Source organism: Carcharhinus amblyrhynchos, chromosome 9 (genome assembly GCF_965287045.1).
Source record: "Carcharhinus amblyrhynchos chromosome 9, sCarAmb.v2.hapA, whole genome shotgun sequence".
Lineage (NCBI taxonomy): Eukaryota > Metazoa > Chordata > Chondrichthyes > Carcharhiniformes > Carcharhinidae > Carcharhinus > Carcharhinus amblyrhynchos.
Window position 1 is genome coordinate 68,759,105 of NC_137332.1, and position 16,260 is coordinate 68,775,364.

A 16,260-nucleotide genomic window follows, 5' to 3' on the forward strand; every position below is an offset into this window, starting at 1 on the left:
ATCCTTCCTGGGACAAATGTTATTATGGAAAAAAATAAGCAGAATGTGGTTTCCATGCTGGCATTTGACAAAGTGCTGCATAGAAGACTGTTAACTAAGTTAAGAGCCTATGATAAGGGTAAGATCCTGGCATGGATAGAAGATTGGCTGACTGCCAGATTGCAGAGAGTGGGGATAAAGGGGTCTTTCTCAAGATGGCATCCTGTGACTAGTGGTGTGCCTTGGGTCAGTGCTGGGACTACAACTTTTCACAATATACATTAATGAGTTGGAAGAAGAAACTGAAGGCACTGTTGCTAAGTTTGCAAATAATACAAAGATATGTAGAGGGACAAGTAGTATTGAGGAAGCGAGGGGGCTGCAGAAGGACTTGGACAGGTTAGGATAGTGGGCAAAGAAGTGGCAGATGGAATACAATGGAAAAGTGTGAGGTTATGCATTTTGGAAGGAGGAATGGAGGCATAGACTATTCTCTAAATGGGAACATGCTTAGGAAATCAAACACCAAGGGATTTGCGAGTTATTCAAGATTCTCTCAAGGTTAACGTGCAGGTTCAGATGGAAGGCAAATGCAATGTTAGCATTCATGTCAAGAGGGCTAGAATTTAAGTGTAGAGATGTACTTCTGAGGCTGTATAAGGCTCTGGTCAGACCCCATCTGGAGTATTATGAGCAGTTTTGAGCCCCATATCTAAGGAAGGATGTGCTGGCCTTGGGAAAAGGTCCAGAGGAAGTTCACAAGAATGATCCCTGGAATGAAGAGCTTGTTGTATGAGGAACAATTGAGGACTTGGTCTGTACTTGTTGGAGTTTAGAAGGATGGGGGGATCTTATTGAAATTTACAGGATACTGTGAGGCATGGATAGAGTGGATGTATAGAGGATGTTTTCACTGGTAGGGAAAACTAGAACAAGAGGGCACAACCTCAGGCTAAAGGGACAGATGAGGAATTTCTGTGGAACTCTTGGCCTCCACAGCCTTCTGTGGCAAAGTCAGTGAGTGTCTTTTAGATAGAGATAATAGGTTCTTCATTATTAAGGAGATCAGGGGTTATGGGGAAAAGGCAGGAGAATGGAGATGAGAAAAATATCAGTCACAATTGAATGGCAGAGTAGATGTGATGGGCCGAGTGGCCTAATTCTGCTCCTACGTCTTATGATCTTATGGACTTGCCCTACCGCCAGAGATAGTCCTGAGAATAGCATCATAGAATCCGGACAGTGCAGAAAGAGGACATTTGGCCCATCAGGCCTGTACTGACAACAATCCCTACCAGGCCCTATCCTCTTATCTGCATGTATTTACTTTGCTAGTGCCCCTGACCCTAACTAAGGGGCAATTTAGCATGGCCAAAGCAGGAGCTTTTTCCAAAGTTAGCTACTGTCAACTAACCCAATGGCCCATTTTGACCCCAAAGAAAGAACTTTCATTGACTTGTGGAAAGATGGAATGGAAAAGCCTATTGTGTCTGAAAAGGTCCTGGAGGCATATGCAGAGTGAAGGTATCTGCATATGCAGATTGAGAAAGAAAGATCGGTGATGTGAAAAATTTCCATCAATGTATCTATGGTAGACCTTTTTTTACAGTTATTGACCATAAACCCTCATTGGGCCTTTTCAAAGTGGAAAAGGCAAACTCCCCTATTGCTTCCACTCAGATCCAGTACTGGGCTTTTTATTGGCAGCCTGTGCATAACTTCTAGGATACTGTCTTTGGAACCCGAATAGCTAATGCTGGCACACTGAGTCATCTCCCCCAAGCCCACAAACCTGACTCCTGTAGCAGCATTGGCTGTGGTGACCTGAAATTTTTGGAGACTTTGCCAATGACAGCAAGACAGGTTAAAACCTGGACCCTAAAAGATCCAACCTGATCTAAAATAAGGCATATTATCTTACACAGTGGATTCAAAAGACAACCCTCTGAAGAAATGAAGCCTGAATTCAGTAATGAAGATAAACTTAGTGATAAGGATGGAATCATTCTTTGGGGATCCTGAGTAATTGTTCCATCCCCAGGACAAGGTTCAATATTAACGGAACTATGTAATGGCCACCCGGGAGAATCTCAAATTAAGATGTTAGCTACAAATTATGTCTGGTGGCTTAGTTTCGACTCTGATATCACAGACTTGTTAAAGTGATTTAATCTGTGTCAGAAGATCAAAAGCTCCCATCCTCAGCAACCCTACACCCATGGGAATGGCCTGGCAGACCTTGGGTGTATGTACATATGGGTGGTGCAGGGCCCTTTATGAGTTCTATGTCTTTATCATGGTGGACACACACACTCCAGATAGCTGGAGGTGCACTGCATGGGCTCCATGACTTGCCAGGCTACATCAGGGAAATTACAATGAAGTTTCAGTATACATGGAATACTATGTCCTGGTTTCTGACAACATCACGGCCTTTACTAGCAATGATTTCCAGAACTTCATGCTCTCCATGCTATCTGACACATCCAAACTGCACTGTATCATTTGTCGTCAAATGGATTGACAGAATGGATGGTCAAAATCTTCAATAATAGCACGAAGAAACAACCAGCAGAATCCAAGAAGACCAAACTGACACGGTTTCTGTTTAATTATAGGACCACACCACACACAAAACAAGTGCTGCTGTTGAGCTGCTAATTGGATGACAGCGTCATACAGGATTAAGCCTGCTATTCCCAAACTTGGCAGGAGGGTAGAAGCCTCGGAATAGTTTTCTCAATGGGTGATCTGGTTCATGTGAGAAACATCGGGAATGGTCCCAGTTGGGGCCCTGGGATCACGATGGAGAAAATGGGAACAGTACCTTTTATAAGGTCAAAGTCCCAGATGAAACCTTGAAGAAACATTTTAGACCATCCCAGAGCCAGGGAGTCCTTACCTGAGGAAACTTCACTACCAGCCATGGAGATGGCCACTTCAAAAGACCTTCGACTGATTGCTAAATGGCAGAAAGGACCTTCTCATAGTGGGGATGCTGGGAGAGACCAGGACCTAATTGGGGAAGGATATTATGATGGTCACAAAGCCCATGGGGCATCATCGATAGATCTCCCCCATGAGCTTTGTGAAGTATGAGCTTTCTTATTGAGCAAGTGAGGCTCACTCAATGAGAAATGGTCACATTAGATTATCCCTTTCTCCACTCACACTGTTTGTACATGTAAAGACTTGCATTCCAACCATTTTTCACATTCTAATCTAATTATCTTGCAATTGTGTCTTTGCCTATATATGCTGTGTTCGTGAACTAACCTCCACTCACCTGATGAAGGAGCGACACTCAAAGCTCGTGATTCCAAATAAATCTGTTGGACTTTAACTTGGTGTTGTGAGACTTTTTACAGTGCCCACCCCAGTCCAATGCCAGCATCCTTAACTAATAGTATCTAAATATTTTTCTTATTTTTCCTTGGGATGTGAGCATCCTTGGCAAGGTCAGTATAAATTACAAATCCCTAATTGCCCTTGCGAGTCATAAAATTGTGAAAGGCTTGCAGCACAGTAAGAGGTCGCTTGGCACATTTTGTCTGTACCAGTCAGGAAATGAGATCCCCTGCCTAATCCCACATGCCAGCATTTGGTGCGTAACCCTGCAGATAATGACACTGGAGGTGTATATCGAGACACCTTTCTAATGAGTTGAGGGTTTCTGCCTGCACTGTATGTTCAGACCATGAGTTCCACACCCCCACAACCCTCTGGGTGAAAATTGTTTTCCTCATCTCCCCTCTAATTTTTCTACTAATCACTTTAAATCTATCTTCTTTAGCCACTGATCTCTAGGCTAAAGTAGATGGGCCCTTCCGATCCATTCTATCCATGCCCCTTACAATTTTGTCGATGTCATTCAAAGGTAGTGGTGAGCCACTTTTTTGAAAAGCTGTTCCAGCAAATGTAAGTACAGCCACAGTGCTGTTAGGGAGGAAGGAACAGCAATATCATTTCAAGTCAGGATGCTGCGTGGTTTGGAGAGGAACTTGCTGGTGGTGGTGTTCCCTTGTATCTGCTGCCATTGTTGCCTTTCTAGGTGGGAGAGGTTGCATGTTTGGAAAGTGCTATTGAAGGAGACTTGGCAAGCTCCTGCAGTGCATGTTGTAGATGGTACACACTGCTGTCACTGTGCATTGATGCAGGAAGTGAATATTTACAGTGGTGGATGCAATGCCAGCCAAGCAGCGGCTTTTGTCTTGAAGGATGTCGAACTTGAGTGTTGTTGGAGCTGCACTCATCCAAGCAATTGGAGAGTATTCCATCACACTCCTGACTTGCACCTTGTAAATGGCGGACAGGCTTTAGGGAGTCAGAGGATGGGTTACTCACTGCAGAAGTCCCAACCCCATCTGACACTTCAAGCCACTTTGGCTAGTCGAGTTATGTTTCTGGTTCTTGGCAAGGGTTGATGGTAACCCCCCCACCCCCGATTTTAATAGTGCAGATTCAGTGATTCAACGTTAAGGGGAATGTGTTAGATTCTCCCTTTTGTTGATGGTGATCATTTGTCAGCCACTTATGTGGCGCAAATTTGATTTGCCATTTATCAGTCTAACTCCTGAACGTTGTCCAAATCCTGCTGTATATGGGCTTCAGTATCTGAAGCATTATGAATGGTACTGAAAACTGTGCAATCATCAGTAAACATCTCCACTTTTAGCCTAATGATGGAAAGAAGTTCACTGATGAAGTAGCCAAAGAAAGTTGGGAATAGGACGTTAACCCTAACCCTGTGGAACTCCTGCAGATCTGTCCAATGACCACATTCACATTCCTTTGCATTGGGTAGTCCCATTGACTTCAATTTTGGTGCCATGCCCAGTCAAGTGATGTCAAGGGCTGTCACTCTCTACTCAACTCCTGAATTCATCTCTTTTTATCCATGTTAGGTCAGATACATGCCATGTTGTAGCTGTACTGGAACAACTGGGTAAAGAGCAGTAATAGTTTTGGAGTACAAGTCTTCAGTACCATAGCCAGAATGTTGTGAGGGCCCAATAGTCTCCACAGTATCCAATATCTTTAGCTGTTTCCTCATATTGCATGCAGAGAATTGAATTCCCTGATTGGCATTTATGATGGGGCAGCATGGTGACAGTGGTTAGCTCTGCCTCCATAGTGCCAGGAACCTGGGTTCAATTCTGGCTTTGGGTCACCCTGTGTGGAGTCTGCACGTTCTCCCTGTATCTGTGTGGGGTTTCCTCCAGTTGCTCAGGTTTCCTCCCATAGTCCAACGACATGTGGGTTAGGTTGATTGGCCATGCTAAATTGCCCCTTAGTGTCAGGGGATTAGCAGAGTAAATACATGGGTTACAGGGATATGCCCTTTGGTGGGTGCTGACTCAACAGGCTAAATGTCCTCTTCTGCACTGTAGGGGTTCTATAATAATGGAGGGCCTCCAGGAGGAGGCCGAGATGAAAGATTCATTGGCACTTCTGGCTAAAAATGGTTGAAAATGCTTGTCTTTTTCACTAGTATGCTGAGCTCTGCCATGTTTGTGTCAGGCCAGAGACACTTTTGGAGCCTTTTCTGTTTAATTGTTATTCATTACTGGGGGCGGCAGGACTGCAGAGTTTTAATCTGATCTGTTGATTGAGAGTTTGCTTGCTTCTGTCGATAGCATGGTGCTTCCACTGTTAAGAATGCATGTAGTTCTGTGTTGTAGATTCACCTCCATTTTTGGAAGCGTCTGGTACTACTCCCTGAATGCTCCCCTCGCTGATATTTAAAGATCGTTCCTTTTTGGATTACAATGGAGAAGGAGAGTGAATTGGACTCTGCTCAGGATCTCTCATCTAATACATTCTGTCAATGTGTGTTTAAATATCTTGTAGTTTAAGGTAATGTGCGTTCGGCATTGATCAGTTAATAATACACACTTGTGTATATAAAGAGTCAACCAGCATTGGAGGAGATGGTGCTAGAGTGGAGAAGTAAGCTCTGAAGTACACAATTAACAGTCTCCACCAATGCATCCTAGTTTCAGTGTCGTCTTCACAACCAGGCTTAGAAATTATCTGCCAAAGGAGTGCCCATGGCTTAGTCATTAGCTCCTCCACAGCCCCCCCCCCCCCCCCAACCCCCCAAACCTACCTGAAACATCATACTGCCACCTGACCCAATTGCTAAATCTGTCCCTGCACAGATGCACGTGGGGCAGTCTTTACTGGGGCTCCAAATCCCGAAGAATGTCTACTACAGACATCCCAGCTGACGGAGCCAGGGAACATACAGCCCCAGGGGTAGCGAGCAGCATGTCAGAGAAAGAGGAAGTGGATGAGAAAGAGACAATAGTTGCACAAAGGTGATGTAATGTTCATGACATTGTTAATGTTTATTTCAAAGAATAAAATACTCCATATGAATGTCTCATTCCTGCTCTCTATTTTGTCTCATTCACCTATTCACCCTGGACAAGATCCTGTCAGGTGAATGGATCATTTGCAAAAGGAGTGGAAATGTGCCAATTGGATTTCTAACAGTCAGAAGTCTTACAACAGGCAGGTTAAAGTCCAACATGTTTATTTGGAATCACAAACTTTCAGATCACTGCTCCTTCATCAGGTGAGTGGAGAGTGAACTTTAACCTTACTGTGCCCATCCCAGTCCAATGCCAACATCCCCATAGTTGGATTTTTGATTTGCGCACTGAACTGTGTTGTGTGGGCATGGTGGGGAGGGTCATGCACTTTTGAGATTGCATTAATAGATGGTCTCACACACATAGATTAACTAAAGTTGAAAGCAACATACTGGGCATGCTGGAAAGCTGAAATTAAAACAGAAAACGCTGGAAAAACTCAGCAAGTCTGGCAGCATTTGTGGAGAGAAATAATGATTTCAGGGACCCCAGGTTAATTCTTGTCTTCGGAGGAGAATGCCAATCAGTGTTAATCTTCCTCCTCCTACAGCTGATTCCTCTCTGCAGCAGCATGGTGTGTATAAAGCATCACAGACCAGTGCTTTGCTGCACATTTTTGCTTGCTGAAGAGTAACCCCAGATTCAGTGAACCACCATTTTCTGTGTGGGTTTCCTCCTACAGTCCAAAAATGTGCAAGTTACGTGGATTGGCAATGCTAAATAGTCCATTAGTGTCAGGGAGATTAGCAGGGTAAATATATGGGGTTACAAGGATAGAGCCTGAGTGGGATTGTGGTCAGTGCAGGCTCGATGGGCCAAATGGCCGCCTTCTGCACTGTAAGCATTCTATGATCCCACCGGCAGCCAGTGGCAAGATGCCTCCACCACCAGAACACATGCATGGGATGGGGGTGGGCTTAAAATTTCCACCCATTTTATCAATGATGATTCCCTGCTATACTCTCAACTTGTTGACCTTGGTGTGTTTCACACAGCTTGGGAAGTCCATGTGATGCCAATTAAAACTAGAACCTTGTGTTAAATTCACAATTAAAAGCCAATTTCCATATTGAAATTACAGACCTTACAATTGCACTAGAGTTTTCCAATTGCCACCAAACAGTTAAATCCAAAGGTGGGTGGTTCTCTGCTCCGATGCCCTTTTCAGGCTTTAATCAAATTCCCTCCCTCCCTGTGCCCCGGCCTTTGACCCTCGCAGTGAAAAATCTCCCATTGATTGATTGTATTTCTTGAGGCAATTCTTTCATGGTTTGAACTGAGGAGTGATTATTGTTTGCACGTTCAATCGACAGTCTGACCTTGTAAAGCAAGTCCAAAATTAACTGGAGCAAAGCGTAATTCACACACTCTGCAACGTTAGAGAGTATGAGAAAGAAACACCTTTTATGATTTCGTTTCCCTGCTGCTTGCCAAGATTATCCGTGCTTTGAGCCATAAAACAAGTACAGACTCTTCTTACTTTCTGGGCCATTGAATCCAGTTTGATAAACTTCCTCTTGTACTAACAATTCCTTCTCAGAGCAGGGCAATGTCACTTCTTTGAATATTAACAATAAACCAGGTGTACTAACCTGATGCCATGTTATTATTAAATAGTATGCAACAGGCCTGCTGCAAAGTGATATTTCATATTAGAAAGTTAGCAGTGAGAAACTGACAGTTCTATTGTTTGTAACGTTACCTGGGAAAGTTCTCTAAGTATTGATATGTTGCAACTTCAATCATTGCTTATCTGTTGGCATCTTTCAACTGCACTCGCTGTACAATGTTCTGATCCTCTTGCAACTAATGTGTAATAGCTGTGAGATTATGAAAGCTTTATGTTGAGTTTTGCTTGCCCTGCACTGGGGCAGCACAGTGGCACATTGGTTAGCACTGCTGCCTCACAGCACCAGGGACCTGGGTTTGATTCCTGGCTTGGGTCACTGCCTGCACAGAGTCTGCGCCACCTCTCCTGGTCCACAAGGGTTTCCTCCCACAGTCCAAAAGACATGCAGGTTAGGTGCATTGACAATGCTAAATTCTCTGTCAGTTACCCGAAAAGGCGCTGGAGTTTGGCAGCTAGGGGATTTTCACAGTAACTTCATTGCAGCATTAATGTAAGCCTACTGGTGCCACTAATAAACTTAATGAAACATACATTTAATTTCCATGTTAGCCAGTGACAGGCAAAATATAGCCAAAGCCAGCTGAAACCTCATTTGAATGCATTATCTACATGTAATTTGTGAGAGAAAGCAATTTTATATGGCAGCATTCCTCATTTTAACTGTTTAGAATGTGAATGGCCTTAATTGACTGCAGACAGACACTACAGAGTTTGGCAGGAGGGAGAACAGGGAAGATGACAAAGGGAAGGACAGAGAGACAAACTAGGTGATGTTCAGGAACCTAGGCATATAGGAACATGGGAACAGCAGAAGGTCATTCAGCCCATCGAGCCTGCTTTACCATTCAAACAAATCATTGCTGATCATCTCAACGCCACTTTCCTGTGCTATCCTCTTATGCCTTACTGTGGTTAGCACCTGGAAATGTACTGATTTCTTGTTTTGAACGTGCTGAATGTTTGAGCCTCCACAGCCCTTGGGGGGGGGGGTTGAAAATTCCAAAGATTTGCCACCCTCTGAGTGAAGAAATTCCTCCTGCCCACCATTTTAAATGGCCTTACTCTGAGTCTGTGTCCCCTGGATCTATATTCACTAGCCAGGGGAACATCCTATCCACGTCTACCCTGTAAGAACTTTGTAAGTTTCAATGAAATCACTCATCGTTCTTTGAAATTCCAGAGACTACAGGCCCAGTTTTCTCACAAACAGTCCCAGCATCCTGGGGATTAATCTGGTGAATCACTGGTGCACTCCCTCAATGTATCCTTCCTCAGGTAAGGAGCGCAAATGGTACACAGTACCCCAGGGTGCAGTCTCATTAAGGCTCTATACAATTGTGGCAAGACATCTATACCCCTCTTTTCGAATCCCCCTGTGGTAAAGACCATGGGGGCAATTCTCCCATCCCTGCCACACTAATTATATCTCCCGGCAGGCCGGGAGAATCCCTGTGGGCCGACTTGTGGGATTCACGCATGTGTTCCTGCTGCACAGTCGGGACCACGCTGGAAACCGGCGGGAATAGCAGGTAAGCGATTCAAATCTGATTATTATGTTATTTAAATGTGATTATCAGGCGCAAGCTGAAGTCTCAGGGCCCGCTAGCATCTCCCACCCCGTCAGTACAATCTCACTCCAGCGGGGTTCAGACTAGCTCTCCAATTCCAGGGAAATAGCAACAAGCCCCACTGGAGTGAAGGGAGGATCAGCTGGGGGAGTCAGGCCGGGGGTGATGTTTCCCAGAGCTTGTGCACCCTGGCAATGCCAGCCTGGGCCCTGAGCACTGCCCAAGGGGTAAAGTTCCCATGCCCAAGGGAGGGGCACCTTGATATTGCCCATCAGACATGGGGCAGTGCCAAAGGGGTGGGGCCTGATGGGAGGGGGCATACTAGGAGTGGAGCTTAGGGGCAATCATAGGGGGTGGGGGGGGTCCTGCTGCCACTGTGCATGAGGATCAGTTGGAACCTTAGGAGTATTGATAGAGGGAGGCAGAAAAATTAAAAAGAAACAGTAAATCAGAAAACAATAACACAAGAACCCAGTAATAAATGGACAAAAGGAATCATACAGAAGGAGGCTATTCAGCTCATCGAGTCTGCAACAAACAACAATCCCACTCAGGTCCTATTCCATAACTTGGAGTTGAGGAGGAACTTCTTCACTCAAAAGGTGGTGAATCTCTGGAATTCTCTGCCGGTTGAAGTGGTGGAGGCTGCCCTGCTAAATATATTTAAGTCACGGGTAGATAGGTTTTTGACAGACAGGGGAATTAAGGATTATGGGGAGAAAGCAGGAAAGTGGAACTGATTCACTTCAGGTCAGCCATGATCTTATTGAATGGCGGGGCAGGCTCAAAGGGCTAGATGGCCTACTCCTGCTCCTATTTCTTATGTTCTTACGTTCTTATGAAAAGGGATGCCAGCAATCTTGGCGATCTGGGGAGGGGGGGCTGTGAGGGTCAGTGGGGGAGGTCTGCCTGCCATGGGTGGCAGGCCGAGGGGTCTGCAGGAGTGGGGAGGGGGATTATCAACCCCCCCCGGGGGCTGGAGATTTGGGGCAATCCAGGATGGCGGGGGAGGTCGGTGCTGACCCAGGAATGCTCGTGGGAGCTGCAATCAGGCCCTGGGTATGTCAGGAGGGGCAGCACTGCAAGTGTCCCAGGCTGGCCAGCAATCGAGCTGGCTAGCAATCGGGGGAATGACAGAGGCCAAAGACCCCAAACTGTCCACCTCCAGTGTGAATAGGCCCCGAGCTTTTAATTATATTCACAATTGTGACCTCTGCATTGCACAGAATGTGGGAGATTCTGGTGTGAAGTTGCATTGAAAAAACAATCATAAATTAGATTAGTTTTTCTGCAAATTCAGTACTTAGAACTTTTTTGGGAGAATTGCACCCCCCATCATACCATTTGGCTTTCTAATTGCTGCACGTACAAACTAGCTTTCAGCAACTTGTGAACAAGGAAACCTAGAGGTGAAAAAGGTAGAGGAGGGACAGGGAAATGAAAAGAGCAGAGAAACAAGAGAGGAAGGAGTGCAGGGAGGAGTGTTGGAGGGCAATGATAAGAAAGGAAGGAAGAAGATGTAGAGATGAGGGTAAGGGGAAGGAAAAGGAAAGGAAGCAGAGCAGCATGGTGGCACAGTGGTTAGCACTGCTGCCTCACTGCACCAGGGACCCGGGTTCAATCCCAGCCTTGGGAGACGGCCCATGTGGAGTCTGTACATTCTTCTGTGTTTGCATGAGTTTCCTCTAGATGCTCCGGTTTCCTCTCAGTCCAAAGATGTGCAGGGTAGGTGGCTAATCCATGCTAAATTGCTGCCCAAGATGTGTAGATTAAAATCATTAGCCATCATAAGTGTGTGGTGTTATGGGGATAGGGCCTGGGTAAGATGCTGTGTCAGAGAGTCAGTGTAGCCTCGATGGGCCAAATGGCCTCCTTTTGCACTGTCAGGATTCTATTGTAAGTACAGAAAGGGTGAAAGGAGCAAAGTGGAAAATGGGAGGAGGAGATGGGGAGGGGGGGTGGGAAATGTGGGTGAGGGAGAAGAGGATCATGGGAAGAAAGTGACAATGAGCAGAGGACAGAAGGATGAGGGGACAGAAAAGGAGGGAAGGGAAAGGTGAGGAAGGAGGAGAAGGGAATTGGGGAAAAGAGACAAAAAAGGGATAATTTCCTGCTCAGTGGAAAGTGGATCTCATGGGTCATTTAATTCTAAAAGAAGAATTTCCTTCCAGGCTGGGTGACGATGCTTATTTTTGTAAAAATGTCTTCATTCTCACCAATTAGGCATCACCTTCAAGGCAAACAGCAAACATTTAGTCCTGAGAAGGCAGTGGTGAGTCGCCTTCCTGAACTGTAGCAGTTTGTGTGGTAGGGCGGGAGTTCCAGGTTTCTGTCCCAGCAATAGTGACGGAATGATGGTTCCAAGTCAGTGTGGTGTGTGACTTGAACAGAACTTGGAGATTGCACCAGAATCTCCCACATTCTGTGCAATGCAGACATGATTTCCTCCAGATTTAGAAAGGGGGCCCAACATGAAACCTTCTCTTCTATGGCACAGCCAGCTGCCACTAGTAGTAGTCACAAAATAACTTGAAACTCCAAACAAAACTCAAAGGAGAAGGAGTCACAGAAGAGGTGGGGGGGAGATAGAGGAGGCAGAAAGAGAAAACAGGAAGAAAAGGAGTCACAGAAAACATTAATCAAAAAAGCACAGAAGGCAAAGGGTAAAACAAATGAGAATAGAAGGAGGCAGAAAGAAATTAAAAAGAAACAGTAAACCAGAAAACAATAACACAAAACTCAGTAATAAATGGACAAAAAGAATCATACAGAAGGAGGCCATTCGGCCCATTGAGTCCAACAAACAACAATCCCACTTGGGCCCTATCCCATAGCTCCATGCCTTCACCCTAGTAAATCCTCCTGACACTAGGGGCAATTTAACATGGTCAATCCACCTAACCCACACATCTTTGGACTGTGGGAGGTAACCGGAGCACCCAGAGGAAACCCACGCAGATACAGGGAGAATGTACAAACTCCATACAGACAATGACCCAAGCCGGGAATTGAACTTTATTTATTTTGCTTTAAGCACAATACTTAAACATAAGTCAATTCTATAATCTGTCCCTGGCGCTGTGAGGCAGCAGTGCTAACCATTGTGCCACCTTGCCACCCTAAAGATGGAAATCTTTCAGCCTACCATGAGTAACGCTAGAGAAAATACAACAATAATTTAGCTAAAAGATTTGGTATAGTGCTTACATTACATACTTCCTGTAATAACCTTCTTGTCATGTTTCTGTTTCATGTATAATTACTGTCAATTTTACTGATACATTTATGCTACAAAATGTGTATTTATTCTACCTCAAGCAGATTCCTTTCAGCTAACTAATAATAAGCTTGCATTGACATTGTATCATTAAAAAGTTCCAAGAAATGCTTCACAAGATGTTTGACACCAAACCATGTTAAGACAGATGGCCAAAAGGCTGATCAGAGGTAGGATTCAGGAAGAACCTTGGAGGACAGAGACTTAGGGCAGAGAGGTTTAGGGAAGGAATTCCAAAGTCTAGCATCAAGACAACTGAAGACACAGCCACCATATTTTGCACGGGACAAAATATAAACCATTATGAATAACCTTGAGTTGAAACATCCCGAGGCATTGTTCATCATGGCTGGGAGCTTCAATCAGGCCAAGCTCAAAAGCTTACTACCAAGTTACCACCAACATGTCTCCTGTTCCACCAGAGACCCAAACATCCTCAACCACTGCTACACAAATATCAAACATGCCTACCACTCTATCGCCTGCCCACATTTTGGCAAATCAGACCACAAGATTGTGCTCCTTCTCCAGCTTACAAGCAAAACTGAAGCAGGAGAATCCATCAAAGGAAGTCGTGCAAAGTTGGTCTGAGGAATCAGATGATCTTCTATGGGGCTGCTTGGAGTCAGTGGACAGTCAGTATTTAAAAACTCTGCCACCAGCATGAACGAGTACACCACTACAGTAACTGACTTCATTAGTAAATGTGTAGTAGACTGTGTGCCAGAGAAGCAAATCCGTGCCTTCTCCAACTGGAAACCATGGATGAACAGGGATATCCACTGCTTGCTGAAGTCCAGGTCTGAGGCGTTCTAGTCAGGCGACACTGATCTATACAAGAAAGCTAGATACGATCTAAGAAGATCCATCAAAGATGCCAAAAGACAGTACTGGACCAAGCTGGAGTCCCAGGCTAGCCATATCGACCCCCACCGACAATGGCAAGGTCTGCAAGACATAGGCTACAAGATGAAGGTATGTAAAATCACTGGCTCCAATAACATATATAAATGATTTGCAGGAAAACGTAACTGGATTTGTGGATAGTGATGAGGACCATCAGAGTATACAGCAGGATATAGATCAGTTGGAGACTTGGGTGGAGAGATGGCAGATGGAGTTCAGTCCAGACAAATGTGAGGTAATGCATTTTGGAAGGCCTAATATAGGAAATATACCGTAAACTGCAGAACCCTTAGGAGTATTGATAGGCAAAGGGATCTGAGTGTACAAGTACACAGGTCACAAAGTGGCTATGCAGGTGAAGAAGGTAGTCAAGAAGGCATACAGCATGCTTGCCTTCATCGGCTGGGTATTGAGTTTAAAAATTGGCAAGTCATGTTGACGCTTTATAGAACCTTAGTTAGGCTGCATTTGGAATATAGTGTTTAATTCTGGTCGCCACACTCTCGGGAGGATGAGGAGGCTTTGGAGAGGGTACAGAAAAGATTTACCAGGATGTTGCCTGTATGGAGGGCATTAGCTATGAGGAGAGGTTGGAGAAACTTGGTTTGTTCTCACTAGAGCGACAGAAGTTGAGGGGAGGCCTGATAGAAGTCCACAAGATTATGAGAGGTGTGGATAGTCAAGCTTTTTCCCAGGGTGGAAGAGTCAATTACTGGGGGGCATAGGTTTAAGGTGCGAGGGGCAAGGGGCAAAGTTTAAAGAAGATGTACAAGGCAGATTTTTTACACAGTGGTAGATGCCTGGAACTTGTTGCGGGAGAGGTAGTGGAAGCAGATACGGTCATGACTTTAAGGGGTGTCTTGACAATTACATGAATAAGATGGGAATAGAGGGATATGGTCCCCGGAAGGGTAGGGGGTTTTGGGTAAGTCAGGCAGCATGGTCGGTGTGAGCTTGGAGGGCCGAAGGGCCTGTTCCTGTGCTGTAATTTACTTTGTTCTTTGTTCAATGCATCCCTCCCTGATGAGCTCAATGCATTCTACAGCCATTTTGAGCAAGAGATCAGTATGAGCATGCCCTCCACCCTGGAAGCCTTAGATTCTCCTGTACCTGGGGTCAGCATTGCAGATGTCAGAGCAGTTTTCTCGAAGGTCATCCCACGGAAAGCGACTGGCCTGGATGGGGTACCCAGACGTGCAGTCAGATCCTGCATGGATCAGCTAGTGGGGGTATTCACAGACACCTGCAACCTCTCTTACAACAACCTGAGGTCTCTATCTGCTTCAAGAAGACGACAGTCATCCCGGTACCTAAGAGAAACCAAGCAATGTGCTTCAATGACTATCGGCCGGTGGCTCTGACATTCATCATTATGAAATGCCTAGAAAGGCTAGTCATGGCACAAATCAATTCCAGCCTCCCGGACTACCTGGATCCATTACAGTTCACCTACTGCCGCAACAGGTCCACAGCAGACGCCATCTCCCTGGCCCTACACTCAACTCTGGAACACCTAGATAACAAGGACACCTATGTCAGACTCCTATTTATTGACTATAGCTTAACCTTCAACACTATTATTCCCACGAAACTCATCTCCAAATCCTGTGGCCTGGGCCTTGGCAACTCCCTCTGCGATCTGGATCCTGAACTTCCTAGCCATAGACCACAATCAGTAAGGATAGGCAACAAAACCTCCTCCATGATAATCCTCAACTGGTGCCCCACAAGGCTGTGCTCTCAGCCCCCTACTATGCTTATACACCCATGACTGTGTGGCCAAATTCCCCTCCAATTCGATTTTCAAGTTTGCTGATGACACCACCATAGTGGATCAGACTTCAAACAATGATGAGACAGAGTACAGGGATGAGATAGAGAATCTGGTGAGCTGGTGCAGCAACAATAATCTCTCCCTTAATGTCAACAAAACAAAAGAGATTGTCATTGACTTCAGGAAGTCAATGCCCCTTCTACATCAATGGGGATGAAGTAGAAAGAGCCAAGAGCTTCAAATTTTTAGGTGCCCAGATCACCAGCAACCTGTTCTGGTCCCCCCATGCTGACTCGATAGTTAAGAAAGCACATCAATGCCTCTACTTTTTCAGAAGATTAAGGAAATTTGGCATGTCAGGTGAGTGGAGAGGTGGGTTCACAAACACAACATATATGGACAGAGACACATTTGCAAGGTAATGGTTGGAATACGAATCTTTACAGAAATCAAATCTTTACAGATACAGACAGTGCGAGTAGAGAGAGGGATAATCACAGGTTAAAAAGGTGTAAATTTGTCTCAAGCCAGAACAGTTGTAAGATATTGCAAGCCCAAGCCAAATGGTGATTTTGGTAACATGAAGCTGTCCTCATGCGTACAGAATTTGGCCATCAGTTTCTACTCGGTGATTCTGCATTGTCATGTGTCTTGAAGGCCGCTTTGGACAATGCTTACCGGAAGATCGAAGGCTAAATACCCTTGACTGCTGAAGTGTTCCCTGATTGGAAGGCAACACTCCTGCCTGG